Source organism: Sprattus sprattus (genome assembly GCF_963457725.1).
Source record: "Sprattus sprattus genome assembly, chromosome: 2".
NCBI lineage: Eukaryota > Metazoa > Chordata > Actinopteri > Clupeiformes > Clupeidae > Sprattus > Sprattus sprattus.
In genome coordinates, this window is record NC_137921.1 from 4,121,249 (window position 1) to 4,137,725 (window position 16,477).

Here is a 16,477-nt window from a genome sequence, read left to right on the forward strand (position 1 = left end):
TTCAGTCAGACACAAATGTAGCCAAATGCAGAGAAAAGGTACTTAAACTGAAACTTTAACTCGATGTACTGAAGGAAATACTAGTTGTTTATATTGATATAAGTTAGTAGTTTCTCATCTCACACTCACTCTGATGGTAATACAAGTCAACTGTAAAACTAAATAAAAGTCCACCTTGTTCACTTTCTGGTCTTCACTTTTCGGACCACTCATTAGTGATGGATGACACCACAGTGATTGTGTATTGACGGCCATTATCAAAGGCAAACTCAATGCAGACAGATAGGGCTGGCAGTAGCAGCACTGCAGCAGAAACGTAAAGTTTGTGGTGGGTGGTACTTGTTAAACTGCAGGTAGTTGAAGAACAACTTCCTCTCTCAGACCTTGAGGGTCTTCGCTCCCTTCTCTGCTACACAGAGATATCAATAATTTAAAACACAACACAAGATATTGCTAACTATAAATTACATTTTAAATGATTTGGTATTCTCTTACAGATAGTTAGATCCTCCATCACATCCTAAGTCGAAGGAATGCATTGATTCTTGTTAGGTTGAAACCAAACAGGTTTAGCATTGATCCAGCTTGTTGTTAATAGACACTGAGGATATTGCTGTTAAAATCTCACCTTTAAATCTGTTTCTCCAGCATATCCCACTCGGGTCTGTGACACAAACATGGTCCAGATTAGAAAAAAATCTATAGATAAAGCTATAGATCCATGAAGGATCTGGCCACTAGGGTGCAGTATAACACCAAATGGGTCTCCATACACACACTGTGGTCTGCTGCGGGGAGCAGTGGGAGAGGCACACACACACACACTGAAGGAGATGGTACTGACAGTATTTACTGATTCTTATGAAAAATGACCTCTCGATGAGACAAGTAGACCATCAATGCCACAGTAAGAGCAAAGTGAACAGCCAGACACAAAATGGCAAACAAAATAAAGCTAGCTTCAATATTCTTGGTTATGAACACTTGACTTAACTGTCAAAACCCTTTCTTCTTGCAGTCTCTAGAGCCTTCAAAGATTGGAACTTCTCCACCCTGACCACATCTGGTGCCCTGCCAAGTGCCTTCTGCCTTTACCCACAGAATCTTCATTGCCATCAAACCTCAGTGGGCACCACATGCCTAATAGGCAAGATGGACATTTGTGCAGTGACCATAACACTTCCACCAGCATGCAGCTACCATAACCCTTCCACCAACATGCAGCTGCAGCTACCATAACCCTTCCACCAACATGCAGCTGCAGCTACCATAACCCTTCCACCAACATGCAGCTGCAGCTACCATAACCCTTCCACCAACATGCAGCTGCAGCTACCATAACCCTTCCACCAACATGCAGCTGCAGCTACCATAACCCTTCCACCAACATTTTTTTTTTTTTTTTACTTTTCTAGATTAAGTGAGAAATCTGACCAAGGGTGAGGATCTAATTAGAATATAAAAGACGGTACTGGTAATTCAAAAACGAGTGCATCATTGTGAGAAGGTGAAATCCCTCCCCCTTCTCACAGTGGTCCAAAAGGGGAGAAGGACTCTGATGAAACAAGCACACAGTTCCTACTCCGAAAACAAGCATGGCGCCAGGATTTAAATCAATACACCTCGCCTTTCATGCCAAACAACCTTCCCCCAAAGAAAATAAGTTAAGGACAATAGCACACGATGCAATAACACTTGCATGTTTAAAAAAACCGGTAAGGGCTGAAACACACCTGGGGGCTCAGATATACATACGCGTTTTTGGAAAAACGCGACGCTAGGAAATGCGTGAAAGCGCGCCGTACCATAGGAATCAATGTATTTCCTAGCGTCGCGTTTTTACAAAAACGCGTATGTGTATCTGAGCCCAAACGCGTTTCTACAGGTGCAGACGCTTCAATAACGCCTTGGCAAAGTGCGGCGGCCAAAACAGCCTGGTGCACCTGTGAAGCAGGGCTGCGTGCGCAACCAGGCGATCAAACGTATTCAAACTGTTGGTGTTTGAATAATTGTTGGTTTCGAATTGTATAGTTCCTCGTAGTTAAATACCGCTTAAATTAAGGTTTCATCTATATTTGCCATCGCCGATTTCGTTTGTAAAATACCGTTCAGACCAAATCTAATAGCATCAAAACAGGAAAGAAGTGGTAAAGTAGTTAAGCCCGCCTGTTGCTTGATCTGATTGGCTGCCTGGGCCGAGTGTGACATTGATGAGCGGTGCGCCTCCCTGCCTTGCGCTGGAAAGTTGAGAATAGTTCAACTTTTAAGCGCACCTAAAAAACGCTACAAAGACGCAACTCGTGGTGGAGAAAAGGCGCACACGCAGAGCGCGCCGTACCATAGGAATCATTGCATTTTCTAGCGTCCCGTTTTTAAAAAGACGCCCATGTGTGGCCGTGCCCTATGCATGCGCTGCCGCGTTGAGATTGATTGGAGTCTGTAGAAGCGTTCTGATTGTTCTAATTCTACAGACTCTGGATCACTTGCGTACAGTTACTGACCTTTTCACCACTGTAGACTCGATTTCTAACCACAACGCAACATTTGGGATACATACCGTGGTTTAACTATTTATTTGAGTGAGAGATCGTTTAACTTCTCATCGTCATTATCATGGACTTTTATCTCAGACGTTGTTGTCGACTGCCACCAGACGTAACGAACCAGCAGCTCGTCGATTACGTAAGTATTTACCTTTACTAGAAACCAACATCATAAACCCGCATCCAAGGAAGGTTATCTGCTATAGGGGAATTCTAGTTGCCTATGTGATATAAAACTGAAAGTAAATCCAAGCTACTCAGCGTATTGTCATTCTGAAACTCTGCAATTCCATCAAAATTATTTTAAGTAGGCCTAATGATATATTGCATTCAATTCACATTATATGTTAAAAAATGTTGGTTTTAAGTGATATTGTGTATATAAGTGTATATAGACAACTTATTTATTATATATGTTGTAGACTTCAGTATATAAATTCGGATCCCCATTCAAAGAGAATGATAGCAAGCTCAGACACCTCGCAAATCCTCTCAGACGTATTTTTCAGTTACAATAATGGGGTTTTTACATTGTACAGCGTCTATTTCTCGGTAACTTTATACAAATGAATTGGCCTGATAGTTGTCATGTGTCCTGGTTCACACACTGATGCATTTTAAAGTTAATAGGTCTTCAATGAGTTTGAGTTTTGCAACTGTGGCTATGAACTAAAATATGCTTCATAACTGTTCCCTGTGGCCTTTAAAGTATATAGTGGGTGTAGAAAGGTCAAATTGGCAAATCTTAGAGTCTCTTGATAAACAAAAGGAGTGTCATATCTGCTGTTAGATTTAATTATACCCAAAGGGACCATCAGGTCATTAAGTGACAGAATGAGGAAACAAATAGCACTGAATGTGAGCAATGTGGGATAACTTATGTGGTTTACAAATTAAAGTTGAGACGTTTTCTTTTTACCGAGTGAGTTTGGACTTTTGTCCCTGAGTTCTTATAAATGCAACACACATGTTGGTCACAGTTCCTCTGTAATGAGGAGTATCATGAGGAGTATATCATCAGGACTATGGGGATCTCTCTGAGGCAGACATGTGCCACCATGTGACAAATTATTGACACAACCTGATGTAGAGAAGAACAATAACATGATTGGAGGATGCATGTAGTTCTCAAACCACAGGAACACATCATGCTGACATGCTGGAGTGGAGAGGTTGTTGAAGAGGGTCAGGGCCTGAGCAGGCACTTGATCAGGAGGTTGGGGTTAGGGATCTCACAGGGGAGAACACCTACAGGAAGAGACACAAAGAGCCCACATTGTAGCAGGGCAATCACATACCTGTAAAACCGCATCATTGGACATAAGAGTTAAGGGCTTCATCTCTCAAACAAAGATGGTTTGTCAGGAAAGTCATTACAATGAGTTGGCAGTGCAGAATCAGATGTGGGTTTCCTGGCACCTGAAATAAAACATACCTGAAGTGTGGCCAGTTCTTACAGTTTTTTCTCGATTGCTAAAGCAGGGGTTCTCAAACTTTATGGGGCCAGGGACCCCTCAACGGGCATTTTCCGAGGACACCTCATAATCGCATCCCAAATTAAACCATATAGGCTTAGCTATTTGTAATTTTAAATGCTTTTGGACTTGTTTACTCTAGAAATCATATAACTAATGCCACAATTCAATCATATCACCCCCGTTCTTAAATCACTTCACTGGCTCCCTTTACAACAAAGAATTGAGTTTAAAATACTCCTTCTTGTATATAAATCCCAAAACGGCCTTGCCCCACCCTATATTTCCGATTTGATTTCTTTTTATGATCCATCGCGTTCCCTAAGGTCCTCCAATAAATGTCTTCTCACGACCCCAAGAATAAACACCAATGCTGCACACGGTGCCTTTAGTTACTGTGCCCCAACCCTCTGGAATAGCCTACCTCTGGAGTTAAGGTCATCGCACTCAGTGCTCTCTTTTAAAAAGGGAATTAAAACTTTTTTATTTTCTTCAGCCTATTCACGACTATAGGTATTTTTGTTTTTAACACTTCATTTTATTGTTTTTATTTTTATTTTATTCATTGTATTGTTTTTTATTACATGTATATACATATATATATATATTTTGCTAAGTGTGTTTGTTTGTTTATCTCAAAGCACATTTTGTCTATGTATATCATAGTCAACTGTATGTCTATGTCTTTATGCCTGTCTGTTGACACATAGTTTGTACAGTCCAGTTTATTTACCCGGTCTTGTTGTCACTGAGTGATGGCTACCTTTGGACAATCTGCTGTTGTTTTATGGCTGATGTGATGAGCACTTGTCTGTATTAGGGTTGTCACACAACCACACACCCAATTAGCACAACACCTCAGATCCTTTGCAAAATGAAACACTCTTTTAAAAACTATACACTAATTTATCAAAACCATATTTTGTTACCATATGAAAAACACTTGCAAATGACTTAATTCTATTTGTACCAGTTACACACTGCTGTTGCCTTAAACACATTTAGCAATTCTACTTCTCAGTGATTAGAGTAGTTTAAGAGAAGTACACAGAGAAAGTGCAAATATACAACACATTCACCAAACACAAGACCAATGCTGCAGATTGATACCTATAAGTTGTTTCTCTCCATATACCCAAATCAGTCAACATAGAGAATCACAACAAAACTTGTCCCAGTTTTCACACTACTACAGTAGTGCGCATAACACTATTAGCTCAGCAAATATCAGACAAACACTCAATTCTGTATCCATATTAAAAAGAAGAAAAAAAAACAGTACAGATAAAGTTGATTCATTTCAACCTGATGTATTATCAGGATTTTGACTGAGAGACCTGATGGACATTATTAAAAATGGCATGGTCACCGATAAAAGACAGTCTTGAATTCAAAGTGATCACAACTTTTAGTGTGGACGGTAGGGCTAAACGGAGAAATATTTATGAGTTTCTATATATATGAGTTTCTATACTTACCTGGGTGAGTTTGCTGTAACCTCGTGAACCAAAAGCTCAAATTCTAATTTTAACTCATCATCCACAGGAACACGCAGGCTCTTTCTTCCCTGTTTTAGTTGCGTGTTTTTAACACTAATGAGCGGGGTTAGGCGCTGATGACCAGGCGAGGTTCTTGTTTAATAAATACAATACCGTGCACTATATGCGGTTTGGCAAAGGCGCTGATTGCCCTGCGGTCACAATGTTAGTAAATAAGGCCCTGACTGTCAAATGACCACACCTATGAGCCATCAAGTGCACAAACACATGCTTGCTTAATTGTAGACACACCAGACAGGTTTAAGGACCATAGAAATGCAGCAGGTGAGTTCACCTGTCTTCAACTAAATGGCAAGTAATTACAGGTGAGACCCAAAGTATCTGAAACAGAGGTAAACAATCATTAACACAAAGCCACAGCCATCAAACATGAGAACAGTGATATCTACTGAGTCGCACATATTCTCCTTATTCTAGTTTTATTATCTATTAGATTAATTTACATCTACTGGGCTATCTATTCTCCTTATTGTAGTTTTAGTATCTATTCCATTTATGTCATACTAAATTGCGTGGAATACAAACTGTACACTACCTTGCCTCTATATCATATAAATGCATCCTATTGTCTACTGTTGACTCTTGCACGTTATGTGCAGGATATTGTTTGTTTCTTTTTATATTATCTGTATGTAATAAGTACCTGATCTGTATTTCATATATTGTCTGTGTATTGTTTAAAGGGCCATAAATTACCTGAGCCAAATGTTTTGTAGGTGTCAACATACCTGGCCAATACAAATTATATTGATAACCGTTCCATATGACACATTCAGACTTGCACCAATCTGACACTTATGCATTTGTAGGAGTTGGTATTACAGTTATGTAGAGTACAAATTAATCTAGAAATCTGGATTGCAATATAATTAATGGTCACTTCATTGGTTTGACAGATGCATCAGTGAAACTGTAGGACATGACGTTGTTGCACAGCTTTGTGAATGCCATCTTTACATCAGCTGGACCCAAAGTTGATGAGGACATCATGCTGAAGTTGGTTATAATAGTTCTGATGATCCTGCTGACCGTGTCTGGGGTTTCTCCTGCCTGTGGTCGAGCTGAATATCTTATAGGGCAGGAATGCTGCCCTATGTGTGGTGCTGGTAAGTAGCGGCAGTAACTGTGGCATAGTACATGACATGCTCCTTCATTAGAGCTTTCTTCATGTTGCATCAAGTCAAGTCAAGTCAAGTGTACTTTATTGTCAAAAATCTATGTAACAGGGTTAGCACAGAAGTCTGAAATTGCGTTTGACCAGTCTCCAATGTGCAGTTTAAAACATTTAAATAAGACATTGACAATAATCTCTCTCACACACACACACACACACACACATACACACACACACACACACACACACACACACAGCAGCAAAAGTACAATCAGTGGTCACAAGGTGCAACAGTAAAGTGCCAGTGGCATGGTGAAGTGACTTTGGAATGGTGGTTTTCTTCATGGCATGTGGTTTTCTTCAGTGTGTTGATGAGTCTGATGGCTTGTGGAAAGAAGCTGTTACTCAGTCTGCTTGTGCGAGCCCGCAGGTTGCTGTACCGCTTCCCTGATGGTAGAAGGGAGAACAGACTGTGTGCTGGATGAGTTGTGTCTTTGATGATGTTCATTGCCCGCTTGGAACAGTGTGAAGTGTACAGTTCCTGAATGGCTGGTAGGGGTGACCTGATGATCTTTTCTGCTGTCCTCACCACCCTCTGCAGTGCCTTCTTGTCTGCAGCTAGACAGCTGCCGTGCCAGACAGAGACGTTGCTGGTCAACGAGACAAACCCATGTTTGATGTATGATGTATTAACTACTTATTTACTCATTAAAGGTTATCATGTAAGGAGACACTGCACTGAGTTCACCAGTACGACATGTATGCCATGCCTGTCATCTACCTACACTGATGCACCCAATGGACTGCGGTCCTGTAGATCCTGCACAGTTTGTGCCTTGAGTAAGTCAAATATTGCAGCAGTTTTGTTTTGCCGTCCTTATTAGTTTATTTTTTGTGCATTTTATGTATATTATTTTTATGTTCGTTATTTGCACTGTTGATTCAAATGTACATTTTTTCAATCAACTTTGTTATCACTAATATAGGTGGAGGTCTAAGAGTGAAGAGGGCGTGCAGCTCCACTTCAGACTCACTCTGTGAGCCTCTGGAAGGTCACTACTGTACTGACCCAATCAAAGATGGCTGCAGAGGAGCTGTGGAACACACAAAGTGCTCACCAGGGCAGTACGTCAACCAGCCAGGTTAGACACTCCTCTATAACTATCCTATAGAGACAGAATTACAAAGTTAGAAGAAGAGGTGGATGCACATACACACACACGCACACACACACAGATGCAGGAAACAGCAATATGTTAGCCACTTCAAGAGTTGAGAATCAGAGTCATTATTTCTCAATCATTATTCTTGACTTTATTCTAATTAGAATTAAGTTCAAAGATAAAATGTCAAGTCTGTGTCTTCAATGTCAAACCTGTGTTTTCCTTTATTTCTGTCTGTCCATGCAGGTACAGCATCCACAGATACTGTGTGTGGTGACTGTATAGGCAACGCATACTCAAATGGATCATTCACATCCTGCAGACCACACACACAGTACGTTCACTCACTTGGAATGTTCCAAGTTTAGCAAGGATTACACACAAGTTATTTACTTGTGTATCTAAAATATAACTTTTTATGTGATCTCTGTAGGTGTGAGTTGATTGGACTTGTTGTTCTAAGAGAAGGGTCATCTTCTTATGACACTGATTGTGTTCAAAGACAAAACACTATTGCCATTGTAGCTGGTATCATAGCTGGTGTTGCAGTCCTAGCTGCTACATGTGGGGCTGTGGTATTTATACATAACAGAATGAATTGGAAAAGAAAATCTGAACAAGGTAAGAATGTTCATGTTTCTTATTATTAAAGTATTGTTATTATTAAGGCCTACTGTTATTATCATGGTTGTATTTGTTTAGAATATTGATAAAGACACATAAGACTGTATGTTTTTCCATCTCTCAACATTTAGTTTGTTTATACACATGTACATTCAATATTTGTGTTCATTTTGTGTGTTATGAAATGTAAACTATTATTTCTGTTTCGCTGACTATTTCATTTCTTATTCTTCTTATTTATTTGTTTAGCAGACATATGTTTGAAAAGCGACACACAAGAGAGGTCAGGCCATACTGTAACAGAGGTACAGTTATTCACTAAGGCTTACGTCCATTTATGTCCTGTCTGTGTCAGGTTTTATTGCCTTTCTGATCATAATGATGTATTTCTGTAGGAACAAAGTGAACGAGGTGGTATGATGGCAGCATTCACGTGATCAGAGCAGTCTGAATGGTGACGGTGACGGTGAGTAGCCTACTTTTTTACCACTCAGTTTCTGACTCAATTTGATTTGAACTATTCTTCTTTAAGTCTTGTAAGAGAATAGTGTTTTCCTGTATCTGTGGTTCATACGAGTGAGATACTGCAATATACTTAAACTGTTCTTTAATCTAGCCATTGCAGTCACCACAAATGCTTGCTGTCTTACATGGAGTATAAATGAATAGTTGGTGGACGAGTTCAAAGAGTAATACATGATCTCATCCAGTTTGTTTCTTTCCAGGTGCTTATGGAACAGACTGAACCAGACAGGACTGCCAAATGACCTGTTCTCCTTCTGGACCAACTGACCACAGTGCCACCTCTCTATTACTGCTGTGCTACACCACCTCACTACTGCAGAGACTGCTGCCCTGAGTGGGGACCTGCATACCATGATCAGAACATCACTTGCTGGATGAGGATGTTATTACTCGATTCTGACTTATCAAAACACATATTGTTTGTGGTATTTCAGCACCTGACTTTTTCATGAAGAGGATTATGCTCTTTCTGAAGGAGCCAGACTGGACTACTGGAGGATGGCGAGGCCAGGGCACACAAGACTGTGCTGTCCCAAGTCCATGTTCCTGAGTTTGGTGAGAAAAGCATGGAAGAATCAGAACTTATAGTGGTCCGGGAAAATCAGTCCCTGCTCTCATTTTCTGCGATTCAGTTTTTGCGATTTGCAAAAGGTTTTTTTGTTACTCAAGACTTTTTAATAAAGCAAGGGTTATGTATGGACATTTACAAAGAGGGAAAAAGGAAATGGACAAACAAACAGCCTAATGAATGGAGAGAAACTCTGATAATTTATCAATCTATTATCCTCAAGGCCGCACTGTGAACATCAGTAATTATTTTACGCCCTACCTGGGGACCCATTCCATACATGTTTACTCTGAAAGTATCTGCAGCACTTCAGTACTTTGTATTTTTTGCACTTTATTGTTTAACAATTAGCTCTTAGCAGATGAGAATTCATCATATAAACCCCATTCACTTTGTAGCTGTGGCTTGCCATCTTTTTCTTCATTGGGTTTACCTGCTAACAACACTCACTGTCAGAAAGCTCAACAGAAAAGACTCCCTTGAGGAAGCAAGTGACCGCTTACAGCTTTTGGTCCATTGAATGGATTGCTGTAAACTGAACATGTGATACCTGTTTGATGTCTCAGAATAATATTTGTTTGTCAATGTTTTTTTAATTTTCACACACCCACTCAGGTTTCCCATACAGGAAATGCATACGTAACCTACTTGCACTGTGAGGTGATTGATTTAACATTCGCTTTGAATCCACACATTTAAAATTCAGATAACAGTACTGTATTGAAGGGAGCGAGTGGTTACCCCACCCAGCCTTGAAGCCGGGTCAGACTTATTGGCCTGAAGGTCATGGTGCAGGTGTGGTCCACCGTACACCTGGGTTAAAGACCATGGTGCAGGTGTGGTCCCCCATAGTCCTGGGTTAAAGGTCATGGTGCATGTGGGGTGACTGCTCTTTCCCTTCGCTACCAGTATTCTTCATATAGGGTACACAGTAATTGGATTCTGTACAGATGAGCTCAGTGGTTGTACATGATCTGTTGCCTTTCAGACATTCACTACTTGTCTCACCTTCATCAGATCTAAGTGTGTGTGGGGGTAGATAGTCATTGACGTCAGACGCTTGAATATAATATTACAATAATTTATCTTGTGATCCAAGAGGGCTATCAGTGGAATTTCCCCAACCTTCCTGTACTTTAGTCATGCTTATATAAACAGTCACAAAGCAACCACCCACAATCAACTGTGTAGATATGATCTGTATCTAAGTGATTGGGGTAGTATTAGTACAAATTAATATGTATTCATTCAGCAGAAACGTTTATTTAAAGTGACCTTCCGTATTGTACGAGTACAAATGTTTAAATCCGTATGTATACCACCTTTACCTGGGCAAAGTGCGGCCCCAGGGCCATTTGCGGCCCCTTGGCTGTCCCTGACCGCCCTGCGGAGGTCAATGGTAAATTAGGAATCAAACGTTAAACGATATAAATTGGTATTACTATTAATTGGTACTAACTTATAATATTGCATTACAAGCTTGCTCTCGTGTCTGTGTGTGTGCCATGTGTATTGGTCGTCTGGGCACACCTTTAATACTACAAAGCATGCTAATTATTCATGCTGAATTGAGTTCAGCCTATTGAGTCAAGCCCTCCACAACAGTCCCACTATCTCATGTGGCCCCTTGAGGAAATTAATTGCCCACCCCTGAATACTCTAGGGTTCTCCAGTCTCACTCCAGCCAAAATCATATTTTTTTGTATTCCCTATCGAAAGCAAGCAGAGTTTTGTCAAAGTTTATTTCTCAGACAAGACTGGGCCTGATGTCTGTCTCACTCAGAGGACAGAATGAAACGCTTACTTAGTGAAACACAAAACTAAAAGCTGACTTGTGGTGACACTGCAAGCTTGAGGTGCTCTGTGGGTTTGTGTTCAATGCAACGAAAGCAGAAGTCCATTTGACCTCAGCATGTCAGCTAAATGTTCAGAGGAACTGTGCCAAGACACAAGTTAGTTAGGAAAATAGACATTGTAGGGAAATTCTAGAGCATTTGTACAGTGTTAGCGCTATACAACATGAAAGTAGAGATGTCGACAGAAAAATAACCAAACATAAGATGAAATAACAGATCAGCTGTTCAGAGTGTGTTGACACTGCAAGCGCTTGTGTGGAAAGAGCGTGTCATGTGTTTTAGCGTATGCCTAGAGGTGTGTGATAGCTTGTGATTATCCCTGCTTGAAGGTACGAGTAGGGGATACCCATGACCGCACTAAAGATTGTTTTCAGTGTTTTGCAGTGTCACAGGGAGGAACAAGGGTTTATTTATGTCCATGACTGTCTAATTCTGTCCTGTTAGGTAGCCACACATGACTGCAGTGTCACAGTGACACAAGATTTTTTGTGGCAAAGTTCCTCTTCCAGATGCTGAAAGCACCCCCCTCTGTTTTTTGCCTTTCTGTGGATGTGGAGTGGATGTGGGAGTGGATGTGGATGAGGAGTGGATGTGGAGGAGATGTGGAGTTGATGTGGAGTGGAGTTGATGTGGAGTTGATGTGGAGTGGAGTTGATGTGGAATTGATGTGGAGTTGATGTGGAGTGGAGTTGATGTGGAATTGATGTGGAGTTGATGTGGAGTGGAGTTGATGTGGAGTGGAGTTGATGTGGAATTGATGTGGAGTTGATGTGGAGTGGAGTTGATGTGGAGTGGAGTTGATGTGGAATTGATGTGGAGTTGATGTGGAGTGGATGTGAAGTGGATGCCTCCCACCTCAGGTTCTGGTTGATATTAGACCCCAGAAATGTGACGGTTTCCATGGAGTGCTGAATGTGGCGATGGTGCAGCTCAGATGAGGCTGATAACTGTTGTGTCTTCTGCAAAAGTCAGAGTTCAGAAACTCAGCATGTGTTGCGGCTGTCACCAGCCAGTTGCGTGTTGTTGTATCCTGCTGCACAGGATCCATGGTTAGGCAGTAGTTATACTGGTTAGGTAAGGTTGCTTGCATGTGACAGTGAGAAGATTGGCCACTGTGGGAAGTCCCCAACCAATAGCACAAGGAATTTACCATATTTTCCTGTGTATAACTGAAATTATATGAAATTATAACTAGAAAAGTAAAAGGATCAAAGTCAACCTTCTTCTTAAAGGATTTATGTTTCACCTCAGATGTAAAATATCAGCATTACCATCATATGGAGAGCTCAACATGGATTGGAAGGAGGAAGTGGCTGGTTATTATGCTCAATATATTTATGTTTCCAGTTACCCAGGGCAGATTGACTGGCCACCCTTTTGTTACTTCTCTTTTAGTTATCTTTCAGCAGCTCCCTGCACACACGCACACACACACACACACACACACACACACACACACACACACACACACAGCCAGCTGCTTTTTTATGACCCCTGAACTCATCTCCTCTCCCAAACCCACTCACTGAGAGGAATTAAACAGGCCCATGGACTACTGCCTGATACCTCCAGCAATGTACCTGTTTGACCTGCATGGATTCCCCCTATTTGTTACCTGCAGGAAGTCTACTGTGTGTGGCCTGTTGTGCTTGTACTGCTGGCTTTATCAGGATCAAAGTGCAGAGGATGAGTTTCATTCTGAGGAACCACATGAGTAAACCTCCATATAGTGTCACGAGTTACAAGTTACTTTTCCATTTCCTCATGTTGAGTGTCAGCACTTTCTTGCTTTAATGTGTTAAGCACTGCATGGATACTTCCAAAATAATGATCAGTGCACTAGAAGAATATAAAGCATGCTCTGTGATACATTATAGTTTTTACATCATGTGCACATACTGCTTTATGTTATATTTGTTTTTATATTGTTTATATTCATGTTAAAACATTTTATAACAAGGTTTGTTCAGTGACAGTTATGAATGCTTATATCAGCAATTATAATATATCATAAATATCCCTAAGCCTTAATAATATACTTAGAATACATTATACTGTAGATGAGAATGTTTTGTAGAAAACAAAAGTTCAGTTATATACATATAAAAGAAAGCCAAGTATATTTCTAAAACATTTGAGAACAAAAAACTTATAAAAAATAAATTAAGTTTAAAGCTTAATCTAAGTGTCTTATATTCAAGTCATCGATTTAAACGTTAAAGACGCTGAATCCCATTGATAAAAACAGACGTTAAAAGCTAATGAGCAACGAGTTTTTCACATTGTCACATTTTCCAAGAAATGCGTATGCTGATGCTTTTGGTTTATAAGCTTTTGTTGGTTCAAGAAATCTTTCTCTTTCACTTCTCCTCTATAAACCTGATAAACCAGGCTTGTTCCTAAGACCTACGCACATTAACATACACATACACACACACACACACACGCACTCACACACACACACAGATTACCCGTTACATTCCATTGAAGATGCCCATATCATGCACTGATAGTATTTGGTAAATTAGGAGGAAACCTTCCTTATTTACAAATATTTCTGTTATCTTGGTTATTGCCCCTATACCCTTCTGAGAACCAAGAAAAATTAACAGAATAGCTCAAAAGAGTGAGAGGGTATGCATGAAAAACAATTGTCAACTACACAGGACACAAGTCAATGTTCTCATATTATCTTGCTTTACAGCACAATATTAACTTTACAGCCACTCTTTCACATGACTATCTTGCAGGCCAAGACTTTGGTTGTCATTTTTGATGTTTAGGTTTTTCTTCCTGTTAAAACACACAGCTACATATACAATGTATGGTGTGTTTAATACTTGTCTTACAGAACAACCATTTTCAATGTAATAGTTATGACTATGCCACAAGCATTGATCATCATATTATTCAACTGCTTTCTTTTGAAGTACAGACATGAACAAGACTTGGCACCATTCAGCCTGTTCTCCTTCACCTGGTCTGCTATCTCCAGTACAACATTACACAATCTTGCTGGGACCTGTTCTGCTGGCTTGTCTGCCTCGCTCTCAACATTTATAGAGAACAGCGTAGTCAGCCAAGAGAACTATTTCCAGCGTCAGTTGAGAAGGAACAACAAATTGTACAGTGTTATTTTCCAGGAGCGTTCATGACAAAAATAGTTAACCGAGAATCTCACCATACTACCTCACATGTTAGCCACCCATTCTCAGCTTTGAAAATATTAGAAAATATCTATTAAAATGTCACTTTGTGTACATGCTGAAATTGGCCGAAATTACTGATTTGACCCCAGCCAAAGCCTATCTAGCCCATGTAATGCATAGATACAATTAAAAATGGGAATTGATAAGATTTTAGCGATGGACCAATGGACAAGGGAAAAAAATGAGTACAAACGGGTTTATTACCATTCATTTTCTTTTATATAGTATTCTCTGAACAGATGATGCACAGCATATACAGTATGTATGTAAACATTTACATATTTTTTTAAATAACCAAAAACAAACCTAAGAATAGGTCAACAAACTCTCCAAATGGAAATGGAGATTACTCATATTGTGAAAGCTGGTTTACACAATGAAACAATAGACAATGGCTGTTTTTTTTTTACATGTTGGCTGCCTGCGGTGTATTCAAAACCACAACTTTCACACTCACACCCTGTAGCACCCTATATTTCTACTGTAATTCCTTCATCTGTGGCTCCACCTCCTGGTAATACAGCCAGCTACATATCTCACATTAATCAAACGCATTTATTGTCATCCCTGTATCACGTTTATGCTGTACATTCATCTATGTAAAAAACCCGCAATTGAATCAGCTCTAAGTGCAACCTTTATATATCAATGTTCTTAGGTTTCACACGACTCATTTTGCTTCAAAACCACTCGTGATAATGCAGAAATTCCTTTTACAAGCAAAATCACGGAAGAGCAAACAGTTGAACAGTAGGTAGCGGTCCTGAATAGACTTTCGTAACATTGTGAGTTTGGTGCTTATTTAGAAGATGCACTGTGGGACAGATTTGTCTGTGGCTAAAGGGTTAAACACTGCAGAAGCGCCTTTTGACTGAGAAATATCAATTTTATCCCGAAAGCAGTCGATTATGCTCTGTCGGTACAGACAGCAGCGCACGACGTGCAGCAGTTAAGCGGTTCACTCATGCAATGCTTTCCCAAAAATGTGACCAGTGCCGTCGCTGAGGGAAGGTGAATCATACGGATGAGGACTGGTGGTACAAAGATCCTGACTGTCACCAGTGTGGGAAGAAATGCCACGCCAAGCACATGTGTAAGAATAAAGCCAGAAGCATTCAAGACAGAGAATGAAACAGAAAGGTAACGCAAGTAAGCGCAGTGTTACAGATAGAAAGAAGATAATTCATCATGTCTATGCAAGGAAAAATGTAAGTGAAAGTGATGAAACTAAATCTGACACTGGCTGTGACATATGACTCTATTCCTTGTCCGAAAAAGGGAAATATTCACGAATATCTGTGCTTCCTACAGTAAATGAGGAAAATGGAGATGGAATTGGATACAGGTGCTGCTGTGTATTTGATTTCTTGGGAACAGTATAGAAGCAAGCTGAGTCAATTGCCCCTGAAACCCGCTGAGATTATGCTGAAAACAAGCACAGGAGAGCTGTTGACACCAGAAGGGGTCATCAAAGTACAAGTTCATTTTGAGTAAGCAGTTGGCTGATTTGCCCTTGTACGTAGTGAAAGTAGATGCACTCCCACTGTTTGGAAAGAGTGGCGAGAGTTATTAAACTGAATTTAAAGATTGTGCATGCCATCAAGCAGAGAGAGAAAGACAATTTGAAGACTGTGTTAAAGAGACACTCAGCTGTTTTTTCTACAGAGTTAGGCACAATAAAAGAAATTAAAGCCACATTGACATGTTAGGCCTAACAGTGTTCCCAAATGCTCCGTGTTGAAGCACCTAACTGAGAATAGGGTGATCTCACCATTGGAGAATGGTGACTGGGCAACACCTGATGTGCCTGTAATCAAAAAGGATAGCACAGTGAGACTTTG

The 16,477-nt window shown here is 40.2% G+C and overlaps 1 pseudogene across 1 annotated transcript; it reads left to right on the forward strand.

The window, feature by feature from the left end:
• The first annotated feature begins 6,496 nt into the window (after positions 1 to 6,496).
• Positions 6,497 to 8,778, forward strand: LOC308360650 (tumor necrosis factor receptor superfamily member 14-like; annotated as a pseudogene). The gene is made up of 6 exons: positions 6,497 to 6,683; positions 7,406 to 7,531; positions 7,678 to 7,833; positions 8,101 to 8,188; positions 8,288 to 8,475; positions 8,728 to 8,778. The product of its transcript is annotated as a tumor necrosis factor receptor superfamily member 14-like (transcript).
• The last annotated feature ends 7,699 nt before the right edge of the window (positions 8,779 to 16,477 follow it).